General features: G+C 40.2%; 1 protein-coding gene across 4 annotated transcripts in view; it reads right to left on the bottom strand.

The window, feature by feature from the left end:
• EEF1AKMT1 (EEF1A lysine methyltransferase 1) overlaps positions 1-23,140 on the bottom strand; it is a 56,719-nt gene that overhangs the window by 27,638 nt on the left and 5,941 nt on the right. The window contains exon 1 of one of the 4 annotated variants that reach the window (XM_053563293.1): positions 16,924-16,969. The exons of 1 other annotated variant lie outside the window; for it this stretch is intronic. The gene's annotated coding sequence lies outside the window, so the exon portion shown is untranslated. Of the gene's footprint in view, positions 1-16,486; positions 16,815-16,873; positions 16,970-23,140 lie in introns of those variants that run through there. 2 more of the 4 variants (XM_053563294.1, XM_053563296.1) reach the window with 2 other exon arrangements.

Genomic DNA, 23,140 nt, shown 5'->3' on the forward strand with positions numbered 1-23,140 from the left:
TCTTTGGTGAAGTCAAATTCCTTACTACCCAGGTATCAAAAACATTTCTAAACCAAATGTTACCAATTATACAATAAAAGAAAAATCAGCATCCTGTTTCCTTGTTAAAATATTGTGCCTAAGTTTTATAGTGAGTGATATGTTCAAAATCAGGGAAGATTATTCAAGAGCCTCCCCCGCTACTCTCTTCCCACTGGAAGGCCTACCTGGGTACATCTGATTGACAGGCTACAGCATGTGCCTGGGCCTTCACTGCAAGGGAGGCTGGGAAAGTGGGAAAGTGGGAAATACCCCAAGTTTAGGATGACTATTCAAAAGATTCCGTGCAGCCATTTAAGGTGAAAAATATCTACTAGATGCTGCTTTTGTTTTTCTTTTCAGAATCAGAGAGCTAGCCATTTGACCAAGATCCTTAAAATAACAACAAAAACCTTGTATGTACCAACTAGTGAAACCCACAGTATTTCATTAAGGAAAAATAACTTGTTGATGCCTTCCTTCTTTTCTACATCAAAGACTTACTTGTATAAAAACTTGCTCCAATAAACATCCCATGATACAGTTAATCTAAAAATACAAATAAGCTCTCTATGAATAAGCAATTCCCCCTCTAGGAAAAAGAGAAGCAAAACCCAAGATACATACAATACAATTATATATAAAGTTCAAAAACAAGTACAACTAAGAGATGAGTTTAAGGATGCCACACCCTTCTGTTTATCAAAGATAGATGGATTTTGAGCTTGCTGTGGTAACACATATCCATAGTCCCAGCTACAGAGGAAACTGAGGAAAGAGGATCACTTGAGACCAGGAGTTCAAGGCTTCAGTGAGCTATGACAGTGTGAATAGCCACTGCACTCTAGCCTGGCAACACAGCAAGATCCTGTCTCTAAACCAAAACAAATAGATGGATTTGTTATCAAAAACCTCCCCAAATACAAAAAGCCAGACTGAGAAGATTCACTGATGAATTCTATCAAACATCTAAAGAAGAAATGACAGCAGTTTTATGTAAAACAGAGAAGAAAGGAATAATTCTCAACTTTTATGAAGCCAGCATAAGCCTAATACAAAAATTTGTCAACCACTACTATCACTAAATTGTCATTTGGTCTTTGTTTTCTTCCTTCTGCTTTCTCTGTATTTATTTGTTCTTCTATAATTACTTTTTTGATATAAGAGTTTAGAATACTGATTTGAGAACTTTTTTCTTTTTTAAGTGTATAATATTAGAAATCCCCCCTTTTTTTTATTAAATCATAGCTGTGTACATCAATGCAATCATGAGAGAAATTTCCCTTTTAGTGACATTTCACCAAGTTTGTACTTTTGCTTATTTTCACTCAATTCAATATATTTTAAAATTTCTTTTGGGAATGCCTCTTTGACCCATACATTATTCAGAAATACACTGTGTAGTTCCCACGTGTTTGGAGATTTTCCTGCTACTTGTTTTCTAGCTTATATAATTTCAATTCTTTTAAAAGTGACATTTATGTTATGGTCCAGGATACGGTCTACGCTGGTGAATGTCTATGTTGACTATTGTCTGTTTTGCTCTTGGTGGTCAGAGGGTACTGTAAATGTGAATAGATCCTTTTGGTTAATGGTGACAAGTTCTCCTGTATCTTTGCTGATTTCCCTTCTAGTAGTTCTATCAATTGTTGAGAGAGGGAACTGAAGTCCCCACTGTAGTTATGGATTTGTCTATTTCTTCTTTCAGTTCTATCAGTTTTTCCTTCATGTTTCATGTAATTAAACCGCTCTCATTCTGTGCATGCACATTTAGAACTGCTAAGTGTTCTCGATAAATTAATCCTTTTCTCATTATATAATGTCTTTCTTTGTTGCTGATGATTTCTTTACTCTCATTTCTACTTTTTCTGGTATTAATAAAGGTACTCATCCCTTTGCATAAAGATGTTTCTATAGGACATACTTTTTCTTTCTTTCTTTCTTTTTTTTGTTTTTGAGACAGTTAAATGCTTTAGACTCTGGTGCCCCAGGCTAGTGTGACCTGGAGTCATCCTACCTCATAGCAAACTCAAACTCCCAGGCTCACTCATCTTGCCTCAGCCTCCTGAGTAGTTGGGACTATAGTGGCTGCCACAAAGCCTGGCTATTTTTAGTGGAAATGGGTCTCCCTCTTGCTCAGGTTGGTCTTGAACTCCCGAGCTCAAGCAATCCACTTGCCTTGACCTCCAAGAATACAGGATTATCAGCATGAGCCACCTCACCAGGCCCTTCCTTTCACCTTCCTATTCATTCATATATATATGTAGATACACACAAACAAGCACACAGAGGTGTCAAAAAAAGGGAATATTTTAAGGAAAAAACTGTACAAATTTGTAATACTCAAGTCACATTTGACTTCTGCAATTACAATAGGTGCTCAATGTGACTTATATTCATCTTTTGTTACCGATATGTATTGAGTGTTGCAATTTAATTTCTTTTCCTTTTCTTAAAATGTGTATATTTCTTAAATATGTATACCCTTTGTATATGCACCAGAATTTTTTTTGAAGTTTCTTCTAGACAGTATACAGTTATGTTTTTAAAAAATCCATTCTGAGGGCCCAGCATGGTGGCTCATACCTGTAATCCCAGCACTCTGGGAGGCGAAGGTAGGTGGATCACCTAAGTTCACAAGTTTGAGACCAGCCTGAGCTAGAGTAAGACCCCCATCTCTAAAAATACCCAGGCATTGTGGTGAGTGCCTATAGTTCCAGCTACTTGAGAGGCTGACGCAAGAGAATCACTTGACCCCCAAAGTCTGAGGTTGCTGTGAACTATGACACCACTGCACTCTATCATGGGCAACGAAGTAAGACTCTGTCTCAAAAATAAATAAATAAATAAAATAAAAAATACATTCCAGTAAACTTTTTACATTGTTATAGTTAGACCTTTTATATACATTTAATTTTATTATTGATACATTGTGCTTAAAACTGCTATTTTACTATTTGCTGTTTGTTTCCTCTGTTTTTCATTCCTATTTAATTTTCTGACCTTCTTATATCTTATATGAAGTTTTTAGAATTCCATTTATACCAAACGACAAATAGGCAAAATACTTAAATAAGCACTTCCTAAAAGATGACATACAAAAAGCAACATATCATTTAAAAAGGTATTCAACCTTGGCTACTTGCCATCATGGACTTGTAGCCGTTTCTTGTTTTCATACCATTTCAGGAGTGGGCTTTACACCTGTGACGCCAGTCACTCCACCATCCCTCGCACAACAGTGGTACATTTATACAATGGAATACTCATTCAGCAATAAAAAGCAATGAAGTAAAAAAAAAAAAAAAGGTATTCAACCTTGTTAGCCATCAGGGAATGCAAATTATAATCAAATGATCTCATCTGATACCACTACACACCTACCAGACTAACAAAATTAAGAAGACTGACAATACTAAGTGTTTTTGAGAATATGGAGTAATAAAAATGGCCTACTCTGCTAGTTGAAATGTAAATTGATGCAAACACTCTGAAAAAGAGTTTGACATTAACCCTACAACCTTCATCTCAGCAATTCTATTTCTAGGGATATAAATATGTGAAACTCCTATAATTCCTATGAATAGACATGTATAAGATATCTTAATTAGAAATGTATAATAGCAAAAATCAAATTCAACCAAAATGTCTAATGATTAGACATTATATGCTGTATATTTATATTCCTATGTACGTATATTCATTACACAGCAATGGAAACATTTAATGATTCCCTATTTTCTTCATCGTTGGCTTACTGTGACTCTTTGTTATTTAACTAGTTGTTGAAGGGGAACAGTATAATAATTCTTTAGCATATCAAAATCTACCTTCAAATTGTATTAAACCACCTTGTGTACCGTGTAAGACTTAGTGTAACCACATCCACTTATCTTCTCCAAGACTTTGTTTTACTGTTCTCATACATCTTACTTTTACATTTCTCATAAACTTCACACTGTAATGTTAAATTAAAAACTCATATATTGGCCAGGCAAAGTGTTTCATGCCTGTAATCCTACTAATCTAGGAGACTGAGGCAGGAGGACTGCTTGAGCTCAGGAGTTTGAGATCACGCAAGCAAGAGTGAGACACCAACTCTACAAAAAATAGAAAAAAATAGCCAAGTGTGTGGGTCATGCCTATTGTCCCAGCTATGCAAGAAGCTGAGGCAGGAGGACTATTTGAGCCCCAGAGTTTGAGGTTGCAATGAGCTATGATCACACCACTACACTCTACCCAGAACAACAGAGCAAGTGTCAGGGGAGGAAGAGAAAGAAATGAAAACTCATCTATTTACCTACATAATAACCATTTTCAGTACCCTTCATTCTGTTGTATAGATTAGTATTTGCCAGCTGACAGTATTTAATAATAGTATTTCATGAATGACAGAATGAAAATGAGAGGATGCTGGTGATTCATTCTCTCAGCTTTTATGTATCTGAAAATGTCTATTTCACCTTGGGCACAGATAGAATCAGAAGTTGACAGGTGTTTTTTTTTCTTTAAAGATACTCCCCCCACTGTCTAGTCACTGCATTGTTTCAAACACAAAATCTGCTATAATTCTTATTTTTCTTCCTATGTGTCTTTCTCTCCTAATGGCCTTTAGATTTTTCTCTTTATTACTGGTTTTGAGCTTTTGATAATGATGTGCCTTGATGTGATTTTCAACGTTTTTTATAATCTGCCTTTAATTTATTGTATTTTTTTTTTTTTTTTTTTTTGAGACAGAGTCTCACTTTGTCACCCTTGGTAGAGTGCTGTGGCATCACAACCTCAAATTCTTGAGCTTAAACAATTCTCTTGCCGCAGTCTCCTAAGAAGCTGGGAATACAGGCACCTGCCACAACACCTGGTTATTTATTTATTTTTTATTTAGAGACAAGGTTTTGTTCTGGCTCAGGCTGGTCTGGAACTTAGGCAATCCACTCGCATTGGCCTCCCAGAGTGCTGGGATTACAGGCATGAGCCACCACATCCAGCTACTCTGGCTTTTTTGAGTTTCTTGGATCTATGGGTTTACTATTCTTTATGAATCTGGAAACATCTGGCCACTATTTCTCAAATACTTTTCTATTGCTTTTCCCTTTCAAGGACTCCAGTTACACGTGTAGTAAGAAGCATGAAATTGTCCCACAGTTTTCTGATGCTTCCTTCGTTGTAAGGTTTTCCTTTGTATTTCATTTGTAATAGGTGTTCTTATTTCTAGTCTTCAGGTTTCCTTATCTTTTCATTCTTCAGTGTCTACTCTGTTAGTTCCATATGGTGTAATTTACATCTCAGAATCTCTAAAGTTATATGAGTCTTTTTCACATCTTTCATCTTCACTCTTTCCTTAGCTTCGTGAAAGCCCAAAATAAAATTTTACTACTTCGTTGTCCTTATCTACTAATTTCTTCACATGCTTGGTAATTTTTTATTGAATGCCAAGTTATGAATTTTAACTTCTTGGATGCATATAATTTTTTATTCCTATAAATACTCTAGAGATTTATACTGGGACACAGTTAAGTTACTTGGAAACAATGTGAACCTCTCAAATCTTATTTTAACTGTTAGGCAAGAGCTGAGCTGCATTCAGTCAAGGCTGCTGACTCCCCACTATTAAAGCAAATCCTTGCTAAGAATTCTATTCAGGGTGGCGCCTGTGGCTCAGTCCGTAAGGCGCCGGCCCCATATACCGAGGGTGGCGGGTTCAAACCCGGCCCTGGCTGAACTGCAACAAAAAAATAGCCGGGCGTTGTGGCGGGCGCCTGTAGTCCCAGCTACTCGGGAGGCTGAGGCAAGAGAATCGCTTAAGCCCAGGAGTTGGAGGTTGCTGTGAGCTGTGTGAGGCCACGGCACTCTACCGAGGGCCATGAAGTGAGAATCTGTCTCTACAAAAAAAAAAAAAAAAGAATTCTATTCAATGCCCAATGAATGAGGTTTTCCAGTCCAGCTGGTAGGAAAAGGTACTATTCTTGGTCTTGAATGAGTTCTGCTACTATCAGATGTTTCTTTCCCTATTTGCTAGTTGTTTCTCAAGGAGGTCCCTCTGTAGATATCTGCAGTTTTCTCTATGCAGTTTCTTTGTATCTGGTACTCTGCTTTGCACTCTAGTCACCTTAGCCTACCCAGATTCTCAGCAAAATCTCAAACTGAGGAAGTCTGCTAGATTCTTCTTGGTTTCTCCCTCCCCACACAGCAGCCTGAAAACTGTCAGGACAACAAGATGGAGCAACCATTAAGCTCAGTTTGTTTCCTTCTCCAGGGATCTCTGCCTTTTGTTTCCTAGCATCTAATGTATTCAAAAATATTTCGCTTGGCTAAAAGCATTCATACTTGGCTTTTATTGGCTAAAAGCATTCATTCCAATGAAGAAATGCTTTTAGCCAAGTATGATGGCTCATGTTTGCAATCCCAGCGCTACAGAAGGCCAAGGTGGGAGGATCGCTTGAGTCTGAGGTTAGCCTGGGCAACATAGAGAGACTCTGTATATATAAAAAATATGTAACAGAACAGCTTCCTTGCAACTGGAGATGGTGAGTCTGGGGAGACAAGACTCCAGGCATCTCTGGCTGGTGGGATCTGCCTATAATCATCCCTTTGGAGTCAGCGAGAGACTTCTGTACCCCAAGAGGAGGACAAAAGCAGTGGAAAACTGGCAAGTGGCTGCGTGTATTCATTCGAATCCCACCAGCAGCTGTAAGTACAGCAGGAGTGAGGCTGCACACTGGAAGGGCCTTACCTGTGAGCCATTTTAATGTTTTTGGACTTGGCACTCAGTTGAACTGGCTTGGGAGAGCTTGGGAAGGAATAAGGAGAACTTTGGGCATTCTCTAGGGCCCCAGACTGAGCCGCTGAGCCGGACAGAGCTAATAGTATTCGGCTGTGGGCCGCATGGAACCACTGTGAGAGAACTGTCCTGGCAAGCTCCGCCCTCAGGGTCGCAGAACAAGGATCAGGCGGGAGCTAGTAATCTAGTGACTGAGCAGCCTAAAGGCGGGGACTAAGCCGCCTTACAGCCTTAACCCTCGGGGCAGAGGGAGACCGGTTTTAGCACACTGGGTCAGTGGATAGCCACTTCAGCAATGATCCCGGTGACAAGCACTTTCCAGGGAAAGCTTCTGCTAGCCAACTTGAGAAGTTTAAAGTGCCTTTTAAGAGGGCTGAAGAGAGATTTAGGGTCTCCACCCTGCCAGGGTTTGAGGAATCAACACAGGCCTGCAGTCGTATCAGCATTGTGATTGTCATCTCATACCCCAGAAGATCACCTGTTGCACAGACAATATTCAACAAGATATATATACTGCTTTGTTATTGGTATTTTTTTTTACTTGTTTTGTTTTGTTGTTGTTTTGTTTTCAAAATTTTCCCTACAGATTTTTCTTTTCTTTTTTTTCTTTCTCAGTTTCTCTAGTTTAAATACAACTTCCTATTGTTGCCTTTTTCAATAATTAGAACTTCATTCTTGCTACTGTTTCTACCCCTATTATTTGGTTTTCCCCCCAAATTTGTCCCGCAAAGTTTTACGTTTGCTTGTTTTGGTTTGATTAATAGCATTTTTGTCTTTCTTCTCTACTTGGTGGAGGTGGAGTACTGTGTCTGATCAGGCTAGCAAAGAGCTGCTAACCTCAAGGAAACCACCTGACCCAGCACCCCCAGAGGTTGGGGTTTTCTTAAGGTTGTGTCAAAGTACCCTACTGTACACCTATATTACTCTGTCTCCTCTTTCTGTGCCTCTCTTCTTTTTGTCAATATTCCCTTTTACCTTCACCCTCTCCTTTCTCACTTTTTCTTTTATTTCTTTCCTCTTTTTTTCTTTCTTTTATCCTTTCTTGCTCTTCAACCTTCTCATCCTTCTGGATCTGTAACAAAAGGACTCACTGAAATCCTAGTCCACAGGCACAGCAACTTAAGGAGCAAGAAGAGTGAAAGGAAAATTAGGGCAAGGAAACAGATAAAAGAAATCACTCATGAAGAAGAATCAGCAAAAAACTCCTGACAACATGAAGAACCAGTCCAGAGGATTTCATCTATAAAGAAATGTTAGGAATGACAGAAAGGGAATTTAGAATACACATGATGAAAACAATGAAGGAAATGATGGAAACAATGCAGGAAACTGCTAATAAAGTGGAAAATAACCAAAAGGAAATCCAAAAACAGAATCAAATAAAAGACAAACGATATGAAGAATATAGAAAGGATATAGCAGAGCTGAAGGAACTGAAACAGTCAATTAGGGAACTTAAAGATGCAATACAAAGTATCAGCAACAGGTTAGACCATGCAGAAGAAAGAATTTCGGAGGTAGAGGACAAAATTCTTGAGATAACTCAGATACTTAAAGAGGCAGAAAAGAAGAGAGAGAAAGTAGAACGTTCACTGACAGAATTATGGGACTTTACGAAGTGTTCCAACATACGAGTTATAGGAATCCCAGAAGGGAAAGAAGAATGCCCCAGGGGAATGGAAACCATACTAGAGAATATTATAAAAGAAATTCCCAAATATCACCAAAGATTCTGACACACTCCTTTTAGAGGGATATTGGACCCCAGGTCGCCTCAACTCTAAACGAGCTTCTTTGAGACACATTGTGATGACCCTGTCCAAAGTCAAGACAAAAGAAAAGATTCTTCAAGGTGCCAGGAGTAAGCACCAGTTGACCTACAGGGGTAAATCCATCAGGGTGACAGCAGACTTCCCTAATGAAACTTTCCAAGCAAGAAGTCATCTACCTTCAATGTACTTAAAAAGAACAATTTCCAGCCAATAAATTCTATAACCTGCTTAGCTAAGCTTTACAATTGAGAGAGAAATAAAATCATTTATGAATATACAAACATTGAGGAAATTTGCCACAACAAGACCAGCTCTACAGGAAATACTTCAACCTGTTCTACACACTGACCATCACAATGGATCAGCAGCAAAGTAAGAACTCAGAAATTAAAGGACAGAACCTAACTTCCACACTGATGCAAAAGATAAAACTAAGCAAAGGACTCTCACAAAATAAGATGAATAGAATACTACCACACTTATCAATTATCTCAATAAATGTTAATGGCTTGAATTCCCCACTGAAGAGACATAGATTGGCTGACTGGATTAAAAAACACAAGCCATCCATATGCTGTCTGCAAGAAACACATCTGGCTTTAAAAGACAAATTAAAACTCCAAGTCAAGGGTTGGAAGACAACTTTTCAGGCAAATGGAATTCAAAAGAAAAGAAGAGTTGCAATCTTACTTTCAGATACATGTGCATTTAAAGCAACTAAAGTCAAAAAAGACAAAGATGGTCAAAAGAATTGAAATTTTATCTTGTATCTTCTCAGACCATAAGGCACTAAAGGTGGAACTCAACTCTAACAAAAACATTTAACCCCACACAAAGGCATGGAAAATAAAAAACCTTTTATTGAATGACAGATGGGTGCAGGAAGAAATAAAACAGGAAATCATTAACTTCCTTGAGCATAAGGAAGACACAATCCATCTGCCATTCAATAGAAGGTTGTTTAATTTCCATGCCTTTGTGTGGGGTTGAACGTTTTTGTTAGAGTTGAGTTCCACCTTTAGTGCCTTAAGGTCTGAGAAGATACAAGGTGAAGACACAAGCTACCAAAACCTGTGGGATATTGCCAAAGCAGTTTTGAGAGGAAAATTTATCGCTTTAGATGCCTACATTCGAAAAACAGAAAGAGAGCACATCAACAAACTCACAAGCATTCTTATGGAATTGGAAAAAGAAGAACAATCTAAGCCTAAACCCAGTAGAAGAAAAGAAATATCCAAAATCAAATCAGAGATCAATGAAATTGAAAACAAAAGATTCAGAAAATTAATGAAACAAGAAGTTGGTTTTTTTAGAAAATAAATAAAATTGATAAACCTTTGGCCAGACTAACAAGAAACAGAAAAGTAAAATCTCTAGTAACCTCAATCAGAAATCATAAAGGGGAAATAACAACTGATCCCACAGAGATACAAGAGATCATCTCTGAATACTACCAGAAACCTAGGCCCAGAAATTTGACAATGTGAAGGAAATGGATCAATATTTGGAATCACACCCTCTCCCTAGACTTAGCCAGGAAGAAATAGAGCTCCTGAACAGACGAATTTCAAGCACTGAGATTAAAGAAACGATAAAGAAGCTTCCAACCAAAAAATGCCCTGGTCCAGATGGCTTCACACCAGAATTCTATCAAACCTTTAAGGAAGAGCTGATTCCTGTACTGCAGAAATTATTCCAAAAAACTGAGGAGGAAGATCTTCCCCAACACATTCCAGAAAGCAAACATCACCCTGATACCAAAACCAGTAAAAGACTCAACTGAAAAGGAGAATTTCACACTAATTTCACTCATGAATATAGATGCAAAAATTCTCAACAAAATTCTAGCCAATAGATTACAGCTTATCATCAAAAAAGTCAGTCATCATGATCAAGTAGGTTTCATCCCAGTGATGCAAGGCTGGTTTAACATATGCAAGTCCATAAATGTCATCCAATCTATTAACAGAGGCAATAATAAAGACATATGATCCTCTCAATAGATGCAGAAAAAGCATTTGATAAAATCCAGCATCCTTTTCTAATTAGAACACTGAAGAGTATAGGCATAGGTGGCACATTTCTGAAACTGACTGAAGCTATCTATGACAAACCCACAGCTAATATCTTACTGAATGGAGTAAAACTGAAAGCTTTTCCTCTTAGAACTGGAACCAGACAAGGTTGTCCTCTATCACCTTTACTATTCAACATAGTGCTGGAAGTTCAAGCCATACAATTAGGCAAGACAGAGAAATAAAGGGCATCCAAATGGGAGCAGAGGAGGTCAAACTCTCCCTCTTTGCTGAGGATATGATCGTATACTTAGAGAATCCCAAAGACTCAACAACAAGACTCCTAGAAGTCATCGAAGAATACAGTAATGTCTCAGGATATAAAATCAATGTCCACAAGTCAGTAGCCTTTGTATACACCAATAATAGTCAAGATGAGAAGCTAATTAAGGACACAACTCCCTTCACCATAGTTTCAAAGAAAATCAAATACCTAGGAATATACCTAACAAAGGAGGTGAAGGACCTCTATAAAGAAAATTATCAAATCCTCAGAAAGGAAATAGCAGAGGATATTAACAAATGGAGGAACATACCATGCTCATGGCTGGGAACAATCAACATTGTTAAAATGTCTACACTTCCCAAAGCAATCTACCTATTCAATGCCATTCCAATTAAAATACTGACATCGTATCTTCAAGATTTGGAAAAAATGATTCTGTGTTTTGTATGGAACCAGAAAAAAACCCGTATAGCTAAGGCAGTTCTTAGTAATAAAAATAAAGCTGTGGGAATCAGCATACCAGATTTTAGGCTGTACTACAAAGCCATAGTGGTCAAAACAGCATGGTACTGGAACAAAAATAGAGACATAGACATTTGGAATCGAAGAGAAAATCAGGAAATGAAACCAATAACTTACAACCACCTAATCTTCAATAAACCAAACAAGAACGTACACTGGGGGAAAGACTCCCTATTCAATAAATGGTGTTGGGAGAACTGGATATCCACGTGTACAAGACTGAAACTGGACCCACATCTTTCTCCACTCACAAAAATCGATTCAAGATGGATAAAGGACTTAAATTTAAGGCATGAAATAATAAAAATCCTCAAAGAAAGCATAGGAAAAACACTGGAAAATAATGGCCTGGGGAAAGACTTCATGAAGAAGACTGCCATGGCAATTGCAACAACAAAAATAAACAAATGGAACTTAATTAATCTTGAAAAGCTTCTGTACAGCTAAGGAGACAACAACCAAAGCAAAGAGACAACCTACACAATGGGAAAGGATATTTGCATATTTTGAATCAGATAAAAGTTTGATAACTAGGATCTATAGAGAACTCGAATTAATCCACATGAAAAAAGCCAACAATCCCATATATCAATGGGCAAGAGACATGAATAGAACCTTCTCTAAAGAAGACAGATGAATGGCTAACAAACATATGAAAAAATGTTCATCATCCCTATCTATTAAGAGAAATGCAAATCAAAACCACCCTGAGACACCATTTAACCCCAGCGAGAATGGCCCACATCACAAAATCTCAAAACTGTAGATGATGGTGTGGATGTGGAGAGAAGGGAACACTTTTACACTGCTGGTGGGCCTGCAAACTAGCACAACCTTTGTGGAAGGAAGTAAGGAGAACCCTCAAGGAACTCAAGCTAGACCTCCCATTTGATCCTGCAATCCCATCACTGGGCATTTACCCAGAACGAAACTAATCCTTTTATCATAAGGACACTTGCACTAGACTGTTTATTGCAGCTCAATTTACAATTGCCAAAATGTGGAAACAGCCTAAATGCCCACCAACCCAGGAATGAATTAACAAGCTGTGGTATATGTATACCATGGAATACTATTCAGCCATTAAAAAAATGGAGACTTTACATCCTTTGTATTAACCTGGATGGAAGTGGAAGACATTATTCTTAGTAAAGCATCACAAGAATGGAGAAGTATGAACCCTATGTATTCAATTTTGATATGAGGACAATTAAGGACATGGTGAGGGTGAGGGAAGCAGAGAGAGAAAGAAAGAGGGAAGGATGGAGAAAGGAAGAGCAGAGAGAGGGAAGAAGGGAGGGGGTGGGACCTTGGTGTGTGCCACACCTTTAGGGGGCAAGACACGATTGCAAGAGGGACTTTGCCTAACAAATGCAATCAGTGTAATCTGGTTTACTGTACTCTCAATGAATCCCCAACAATAAAAAAATTTTTTTTAATAATTAGCCAGGTGTGGTCTTGTGCACCTGTAGTCCTAGCTAATTGGGAGGGTAAGGTGGGAGAATCACTTGAGTCCAGGAGTTTGAGGTTGAGTGAGCTATGACTTGGCCAGTACCCTTCACCCTAGTTGATTGAAAAAAAAAAAAAAAAGAAAGAAAGAAAAGAAAAGAAAAAAAATTCTTTGCCTGACTGTTCAGATGGAAAGGGAAGTTACAGGGGTGTCCAAACTTTTTTCTTTCCTGTCACACATCAGAAGAAGAAGAGTTGTTTGAGGGCACACATTAAATACACAAACACTGGACGGCGGCTCATGCCTGCAATTTTAGCACTCTGGGAGGCTGACATGGGAGGATCTCTTGAACTCAGGTGTTTAAAACCAGTCTGAGCAAGAGTGAAATCCCCATCTCTACTAAACATAGAAAAATTAGCCAGACATCATGGTGGGCTACAGTAGTCTCAGCTACTGGGGAGCCTGAGGCAGGAAGATAGCTTGAACCCAGGAGGTTGCTGTGAGCTATGATGCCCTCTAGCCTGGGCAACACAGTGAAACTATTAAAAAAGGAAAAAAAAGGGCGGCACCTATGGCTCAGTGGGTTGGGTGCTGGTCCCATATACCGAGGGTGGTAGGTTTGAAGGGCCCAGTGCCGAATCCTAACCCTAATCCTAACAGTTTAAAAAGGACCATTTGTTCTTCTTTAGTTCTAAATAAGTAATTGACCTTGAGTCTTTTGCTGAATGTCAGCACCTTATCTCAAGACTACTTGTAACATAGCAACCACAGGTTTTTTCTAGCAGCCAAAAGAAATAGTTTTTAAAAACTCTGTAGTTGGGCGGCGCCTGTGGCTCAAGGAGTAGGGCGCCAGTCCCATATGCCGGAGGTGGTGGGTTCAAACCCAGCCCCGGCCAAAAAAATAAATAAATAAAAAATAAATAAATAAATAAAAACTCTGTAGTTACTCTTTAACTGCTGGAAGGAGAGGGTTTTAACTACAAGTGGGTTATTTACAGTACAATGTTAACTCTCAACCAGAGATGTTAAAGGTAGTGGGAGACATAGGGGATATAAGAGAGAGAGAAGATAAAACGGCTAGTTAGCAGGGTAAAGTGGGGGTGGGGGTCTGAGCAGAGTCAGTCTTCCACCAGGGGCTGAGAGATTCTCAGCGGCCACCCCCTGGGTGAAAGTTGGCCCTTGTAAAAAAAAAAAAAAAAAAAAAATCAGGTGGCACCTGTGGCTCAAGGAGCAGGGCGCTGGCCCCATATTCTGGAAGTGGGGAGTTCAAACCCAGCCTCAGCCAAAAAAAAAAAAAAAAAAGAAAGAAAAGTTGGCCCTTGTGCCCCAGCCACAACCAGTGAGGGCCTGCCCTCCGGGGTCTCATAGACTCCGGGCAGCGTCAGTTCCAGATAGTGCCAGCCAATCCAACATGCACTCCTTTGTTCTCACAGCCTCCAGGTAGGGCCAGTCCGGGATACAGCCAGCCAATCCTAAACCACCTAAGTTACCTCAGTCCCTGCGCCGACCATCCCCCCAACTTGGTCCCGGTTTCCCCCAGGAAATTTCTCCCGCCTTTTGTTGCAACCCAAAATGCATCACACCAAAGAGTATAAAACCTGCCATCATTTCTACCTCAGGGTCATGCCCTCTGAGCAGAGTTCTGCCAGAGGTACGGCTGGAGCATGCTCGAATAAAGTCACTCCTTTGTTTTTTACATGTGTGTCTGGTGATTTCTCAGTGGTGGAATTTGGTCTTAACAGGTTCAAACCCAGCCCCGGCCAAACTGCAACAACAAAAAAATAGCTGGGCGTTGTGGCGGGCGCCTGTAATCCCAGCTACTCGGGAGGCTGAGGCAAGAGAATCACCTAAGCCCAGGAATTGGAGGTTGCTGTGAGCTGTGTGATGCCACGGCACTCCACTGAGGGCAAAAAAGTGAGATCCTGTCTCTTCAAAAAAAAGAAGAAAAAATACATAAACACTAATGAAGCTGATGAGCAAAGAAAACTCCATGCATAATTTTCATAATTATCTGACATCATGGATAAGCAAAACAGTTGTCAAATAATCAGCATGCAGCACATGGCACACAGGTTGGACACCCCTAGTAGTTCTTGTTTAATCCATGTGGAGGTTCTCAACAGTGAAAAATAATTAATTACAGGTCTATTCGTATGTATTAACAAGGAAAAATCTCAGGAACATGTTAAGTTATAAAGTCACATTAAGAATACACAGAATAGGGCAGCACCTGTGGCTCAAAGAAGTAGGGTGTCGGCCCCATATGCCAGAGATGGTGGGTTCAAACCCAGCCCTGGCCAAAAACTGCAAAAAAAAAAAATATATATATATATATATATACACAATATAGATGATTTCATTTTAAAAACTCCAAAACATACAGATAAAAGCAATTGAAAAACTCAAGATAAAAGATAAGTGATTGCCTATAGGTGTAAGGGACAGGCTTAGGGAGGAATAGTCTTGATAATGTACTTAGTAAGGTGGTGGTATATACACAGATGTTCCTGTTACTGTTATCACTAAACTTTTAATAAAACTGTTTTTTACACTTATATTAAACAAACTATAAAATTTGTTATAAAATTATAAAAGTATTTAACAAACATTTTTATTTTTTACATATTAGCAGAGATCTGTGGATTTGATTCTATAATTCCTGAAATGACTTCCAAAAAATGTGATACCTCATTAAAGTAAAACCGTTCGTATGAAATAACTCATCTGAATTTCCTCTACCAGTTTTCTTTATACCATAGCTTGATCCTCTCATTGTTATGAAATGGATATAGTAGGACATCAGCATTTTTTAAAAGCAGATTTAAGTACAGGGTCTGACAATTAAGTTTGTGAACTCTTCTGAGAAAAAGTGCTACCCTCTTCATTGCTGAATATCACTACAGTTATCTTCGAGGTACTCCTTTGGGAAACTACGCACTGAGGCCTTCTTCAAAGCATTTCGATTTCCAAGTATCAAATTTGCTTAAAGCAAAACCATCAAGCTACAATTTCACTTGGTATCATACTGCCTTCTGCACAAAATGTAGGTCAAGACAAGTGTAATCCAGAGGAAAGAGCACAAACCTAGGATTTATCCCATACTCCTCAGAAAACTGTAAGAAATTAAGAGTACCTGACTAGTCCGTGAAGCTCTATGATTGGAAAAGTTCTAGATGTTTTCTAGTTTATGGATAGTGCTGTATGTTTCTACCCTTAATCCAACTTTAGAAAAAGGCCAAAATCTTTCTCTTTTCATCTTTGTAAATGCAGTTCCTCTGCCTCAAAGTTTCTTCCCTTTTGCTTTCTAAAATTGTTTGTCCTGTTATTTTTAGGCTAACTTTTAACAAAAATAGGGGGTAAAAGTGACAGTGAAATGCCAATCATAAATGTACAATGCGGTTAAGTTTTTAACCACAACTCCTATCAAGTTACCCTTGATTTTACACACGGTCCCTCGGGAAGTCTTCTCTGACCTGTTTCCCACCCAGGATTGGGCCCCACCACGATCCAACTGGACCCTTGCTCGTCACCAGGAACAGCACTTAGGCCTGCACCCCCTCAAGCGCTGCCCGGTTTGCTCAGTGAAGTTGCCCGCACAGCCATCCATGCAACCCCACACTCCCGCACAGAGGAAGGACACACCTCAGACGCCCTCAAACACGGATGCAGAGTGGTCACCGCCCCTAGAAGCAATGAAACCTGGCTGGGAATTTACAAACTGCCTCAGCGAACATGTGGGGGCAAAGATGAATGCACAGGAGGCCTAGTCCTGTTTCCTCGGAAAGGGGGTTGGCCTCCTCGCGCTGCCCCAGCTGAGGATTCATCTCCCGCTTGGCGCCAGGCCCGTCAAGAGCTGGGCGCGGACATGCGCGGTGCAGTTCGCTGCCCTCCCAGTGAGGCCCTCGGTTCAGTTCCTGCTAGCCGACCGTGCGCCAGCCACCGCGACTTGTTACTTAAAACTTTCCACCACTACTGCAATGGACAAAGGGTAAGAAACAAAAAGAAGACGCGTGACCGACTCCAAATGACCTGGTCGGCGCGTAGCCAAGCCCACTGCCGCGCCAAAACCTTCCACTCACCAGCCGCGTGGGCTCAGTCACCGCGGTGAGGCGAGTAACGTGGGCGGGGCCAGCCAGAGCTGCGCTCGCGCAGGCGCAGACCCTCCGGACGAGGGCGCTTCCGCCAGGGAGCCGGTTTCCAGGAGAGTCTGGATCCGGCGCCTGCAGCAGGGTGGTTTCCTGATGTGAATAGTTCTCTATTTTCTTACTTGCCTCCAAGAATGATGGCCAAAAAAAGTTTAAGATTTTTAGTTACATATAAATTTAAGCATTTTGGCTCGGCGCCTGCAGCTCAGCGGCCAGGGCGCCAGCCACATACACCGGAGCTGACGTGTTCGAATCCAGCCTGGGCCTGCCAAACAACAATGACAGCTACAACCAAACAATAGCCGGGCTTTGTGGCGGGTGCCTGTAGTCCCAGCTACTTGGGAGGCTGTGACAGGAGAATCGCTTAAGCCCAAGAGTTTGAGGCTGCTGTGAGCTGTGACGTCACTGCACTCTACCGAAGGTGACATAGGGAGACTCTGTCTCAAGGAAAAAAAAAAAAGTTTAACTATTTTGCGATGAAGCATGTAAGTTTTCACCATCAAGTCTTCATTTTTCTTTTTTTTTTTTTTTTTCTCATTTTGTCACCCTCGGTAGAGTGCCTTGGCGTCACAGCTCACAGCAACCTCCAACTCCTGGGCTTAGGTGATTTTCTTGCCTCAGCCTCCCGAGTAGCTGGACTACAGGTGTCTGCCACAACGCCCAGCTATTTTTTTGTTACAGTTTGGCTAGGGCTGGGTTTGAACCCGCCACCCTCGGTATATGGGGCCTGCGCCCTACTCACTGAGCCACAGGTGCCGCCCAAGTCTTCATTTCTCAGTTTGCTAGTCTACTTGGTCTTATCCAAATGATTTTATACCTTAAATTTAGGTTTTGGTGATATTGATAGGTTTTAGAGGGGAAAAGAACCTTCAAACTCAGTCTTTCAGAGCCTTCAGTGTTGATTTCATGAGGCCGAAGTGGGTGGATCACCTGCGTGCTCATAAGTTCGAGACCAGCCAGAGCCAGAGCAAAACCCTGTTTCTAAAAGTATCCGGGCGTTGTGGCGGGCGCCTGCAGTCCCAGCTACAGGGAGGCTGAGGTAAGATAATTGCTCGAGCCCAGGAGTCTGAAGGTGCTGTGAGCTATGACGTTACAGTACTCTACTGAAGGCGACAAAGTAAGATTACGTCTCAAAAAAAAAAATCTAGCACTGTAATATCTATTTTGGTCAAGGATACCGAGATTAGGCACTTAATTAAAAATAAGGTCCCGTTCGGCTAAACTATAAATGATATACAGTATTTGTTTTCCATTCCTCAAGGAAATCAATCTATATATATATGTTCATACCTCCCTTTCCTGCATTTTCTTGCTAAATTCTATATATTCTGCTGAGCAACTTTTAAATTCTTTCTAGTGTAAGGTGAGGATGTGACTTGTTCAGCTACCAAATGATGCCATTTAGTAAGTAGTTCATGAAAACAGAGGGTTATAACTTTGGATGTACCAGTTTCTAATTTTAGTGCAGTTTTCAGTCTGTAATGACCCATGCTCATTTTGACTTTGTTTTAACTATAAGGCTATTAAAACCAAGTATTTCTTTTTCTTTTTTTTTTTTTGAGACAGAGCCTCAAGCTGTCGCCCTGGGTAGAGTGCTGTGGCATCACAGCTCACAGCAACCACCAACTCCTGGGCTCAAGCGATTCTCCTGCCTCCACCTCCCAAGTAGCTGGGACTACAGGCGCCCACCACAACGCCTGATATTTTTTGGTTGCAGCCATTGTTGTTGTTTGGGGGCCGGGGCTGGATTCGAACGCGCCAGCTCAGGTGTATGTGGCTGATGCCTTAGCTGTTTGAGCCACAGGCGCCGAGCATAAAACCAAGTATTTCAAGACCAGGTATAACTTGACAGAGGAGCAGGAAGAAAATACTGTATTTAAAATAAACTAATTAACATGAACAAAGAAACAATTAACAAACTTTTATGCGTGTTTTGTTTATTAGCGGTAGTGCTTCATACATAAGAGATTGCCTTGGATTATAATTTAAAAGCAAATTCCTTTTGGTCTTACTCGTTTTTCTGAGACAGTCTGTTTTTTGCCCTGGATAGAGTGCAGTGGCATCATAGCTCACAACAATCTCAAACTGCTAGGCTCAAGTGATCCTCTTGCCTCAGCTTCCCAAGTACATGGGGCTACAGGCGCACGCCACAACGCCCAGCTAATTTGTTTTGTTAAGGTTGTCACTGTTGTTTAGCTGTCACAGGCCGGGTTTGAACCGCCAGCCTTGTGTATCTGGCCGGTACCTCAATCTTGCTGGGACTGGTCTCTAACTCCTGAGCTCAGGTGATCCACTCGTCTCCACCTCCCAGAGTACCAGGAGGCACCAGCCACTGGGCCCGGCCCTAAATTTACTTTTTAGTTAAGTGCCTGTATCAATTTAGGCATTTAAAGCGTCTTTTGCTTCAACAGCATGTGAAACAATACTTACCTTTATAAATTTTACTACAGGCTGTTTTTACTATTAAAGTGAACACAGGCTCAGCTCGGCGCCTGTGGCTCAAGCGGCTAAGGCGCCAGCCACATACACCTGAGCTGGCGGGTTCGAATCCAGCCCGGGCCCACCAAACAATGACGGCTGCAACCAAAAAATAGCCAGGCGTTGTGAAGGGCGCCTGTGGTCCCAGCTACTTGGGAGGCAGAGACAGGAGACTCGTTTGAGCCCAGGAGTTGGAGGCTGCTGTGAGCTGTGATGCTATAGTACTCTACCCAGGGCGACAGTTTGAGGCTCTGTCTCAAAAAAAAAAAAAAGTGAACATAGGCTCAGCGCCCATAGCTTAGTGGTTATGGCACCGGCCACATACAACGAGGCTGGGGGGTTCCAAACTGCCCAGCCTGCTAAACAACACTGGCAGTTACAACAAAAAAATTGCGGGGCGTTGTGGGGGCGCCTGTAGTCCCAGCTACTTGGGAGGCTGAGGCAAGAGAATCGTTTAAGCCCAAGAGTTTGAGGCTGCTGTGAGCTGTGACAACACCAGCACTCTGAGGGCAACATAGTGGGACTCTGTCTAAAAAAAAAAAAAAAAAAAATTGACCATAGATGTTAGAGGTTACCTTTCTATCTATCTCCTCCAATAGTGTTAATTACTCAGCTTATCAGTTAATACATGAAGATTACTATTTCCCTGGTGAAACCTATGCATTGTAATGTAATAGTTTTCAGAAATCACAGAAATTTAAATACCAAAGATAAACTGATTCTCTTTGAAGTTACTTGTGTAGTTAAATTGGACCTGGAAGATACCTTCAAATCAATTTTAAGTCAGTAATTAGCCCTTCTGTGTATCAGCAATGTCTTTTGTTTAACAAAAGACTTTTGCTTCTCTCCAGAAATGGTGCAAATAAGAAATAAGGATCACTCTGGAAAGATCTCTTAAAGACAAAATTAAATTCGGTTCTTAGTTTTTAATCACTAATTACCTATTAATACAAAAACATGATTCAGGTGTTTTTCTGCCATTCTTCAAGTAGTTATCCTTTAGATAACTACTAGTCCCAAAAAGTACTTTGAGAAAAGACTGCATTAAATGCGATGAGGAAAATCAATTAAGATCTTCTAAACTCCACAAATCATGTTGCTATGGTTTGAATGTGTTCCCTGCAAAATTCAGCTGTTGCCACTTTGATAGTATCAAGAGGTGAGGCCTTTAAGAAATGATTAAGCCAGCTGTAGCTCAGCGCCTGGGCCTGCCAAACAAAAATGACAACAACAACAACAACAACAAAAATAGCTGGGCATTGTGGCGGGTGCCTTGTAGTTCCAGCTACTTGGGGGGCTCAGGCGATACAATCACTAAAGCCCAGGAGTTTGAGGTTGCTGTGAGCTGTGACGCTACAGCACTCTACTGAGGGCAACATAGACTCTGTCTCCAAAAAAATAAGATGATTAAGCCAGGAGGATTCCTCCTTCATAAAATCCTTATAAAGGGGTTTAAGGGAGGGGTTGGTTCTCTCTTGCCCTTCCAGCTTCCACCAGGTGAAGACAGGGCAAGAAAGCCCTCACCAGATGCCAATGCCTTCATCTTGGACTTCTCAGTCTTCAGAAATTTGAGAAATAAATTTCTGTTCTTTACAAATTACCCAGTCTCAGGTATTCTATTATAGCAGCACAAAAGGATTAAGAGCGTTGACTTAAATAGATTAATTTCACATTTAAAAAAAAAGGTAACAAAGTAAATAGTCTGGTGAACTCTTATCACAATTATTACAGTGGTGGTTGTGGTTATGGCTTTAAGATCATGTATTGATGTGAAAATATGAATTATATACTTAAGAGTAACTACTAACCTGTTTCCGTCTTATTTTTCCTGTAAGTAGGTCTTATTTTCAGAGGATGTATTATTTTCGGGGAAGCAGGGTAGGTATTAGACTTCATATTAGGATACATTTATCCAATGAAGTAGAATGTGTTTTCAGAAATAATCTTTAAATATAATGGAATTTATCGAACATCTACATTACATTTTATCCATCGCTGTTTTAAATTTGTTCTTTGGGAAGAACAGCATGGGTCTGTGGAAATTAATGTAAACTCTAAGTAGCTTAGTTCATAATTGAATCTTAGGTCTCTCTGCCTTTACCCTGCACAGTACCATGTCAGTGTTCCGAAAAGACCATGACATCTAGCACAGTGCTATAAATAGGTGTACAAATGAGAAGTTCCAATATGCAATATTACGTCTTAGGCTTAGTCTAAAAGGAGTATATGAAGCCTAACTAGGTAAAGTAGGCAGAAGTAAACATCAAAAGTTAAGAACACAACTGCTAATACTACTATGGGAATAAAAATATTTGGCACATCCCTATTTAAGCTCTACTTGCTTCAGGTTTTCATTCATCAACCCTGGGAAACATCAGCAAGTTACCTCAATTTACTATCATGCTAGATATTAAAAAATAATTTACAGGGAAAGAGCTCAGGAGGAGGTGATTTATATGTCAGTACTGGGACATAATTGCCATTACTGCTATGTGGAATTTCCCAGCAAAGGATTCTTTCATTAACTTCACCAAATAAGCTCTTTGTTCCTACTTAGTTTTAAAAGAAAGTCAAAGTGGGGCAGTGCCTGTGGCTCAAAGGGGTAGGGTGCCGGCCCCATATGCAGGAGGTGGTGGGTTCAAACCCAGCCCTGGCCAAAAACTGCAAAAAAAAAAAAAGTCAAAGTGAACAGCCATTTGAGATTACATAGAAAGCACAGGACCAAATCTGAGAGTCTATGTTTAGAAAACAAACAAAAGTGCTTCATAATCTAATCAACATGCCAAAGGCATCACTCACAAGCCACTCTAGAAAATGATTGTATTTGGGGGGAGCACAATTATTAAAAATCTTTTTTTTTTTTTTTTGTAGAGACAGAGTTTCACTTTATTGCCCTTGGTAGAGTGCCGTGGTGTCACGCAGCTCACAGCAACCTCCAACTCCTGGGCTTAGGCGATTGTCCTGCCTCAGCCTCCCGAGTAGCTGGGACTACAGGTGCCCACCACAACGCCCGGCTATTTTTTTTGTTGCAGTTTGGCTGGGGCTGGGTTTGAACCCACCACCCTCGGTATATGGGGCCGGCGCCCTGCTCACTGAGCCACAGGCGCCACCCCTAAAAATCTTTTTTATTAATGGTTTTTATATTTGCAATCTTTAAAATCATCTATGGCTACCAAATGACAGATGAGTAGCCTGTGCCTATGGTCCCACCCTTAGTAATAAAGAGGAGAAACAAAAATTCAAACAAACTCAAGTTTTCTTTAACAACTTAACTTTTTCTTTAGCTACCCTTGGAGGGGAATCAAGTCTTGGTATAACCTAAGATACAACATTATAAATCAAATATTCAAAACAAAATCAAACTAAAAGTTAATATATTTTCAAAATGAATTTTCTTTAAAAATTAACTTTTTGCTGCATGTTTACAAGATTTAAAATTCGACAAAAGGTTTAAGTCTGTCTAGCACACAACAGAATGTTAATTCTTTACTTCTCCTTAAAGGCCAAAAAGAATGACTCAAACTACTAGAAATATTTATTGCAAATATGCACAGAATCTAATGACTTAACTTACATTGAAGTTGTTTCTGAGACTATGGGCTGAGATAAATAATACAGGATATAAACAATATTGATCCTCTTTCTGAATACTGGGGTATTATAAAAGGTTTTG

Source organism: Nycticebus coucang, chromosome 15, assembly GCF_027406575.1.
Source record: "Nycticebus coucang isolate mNycCou1 chromosome 15, mNycCou1.pri, whole genome shotgun sequence".
Lineage (NCBI taxonomy): Eukaryota > Metazoa > Chordata > Mammalia > Primates > Lorisidae > Nycticebus > Nycticebus coucang.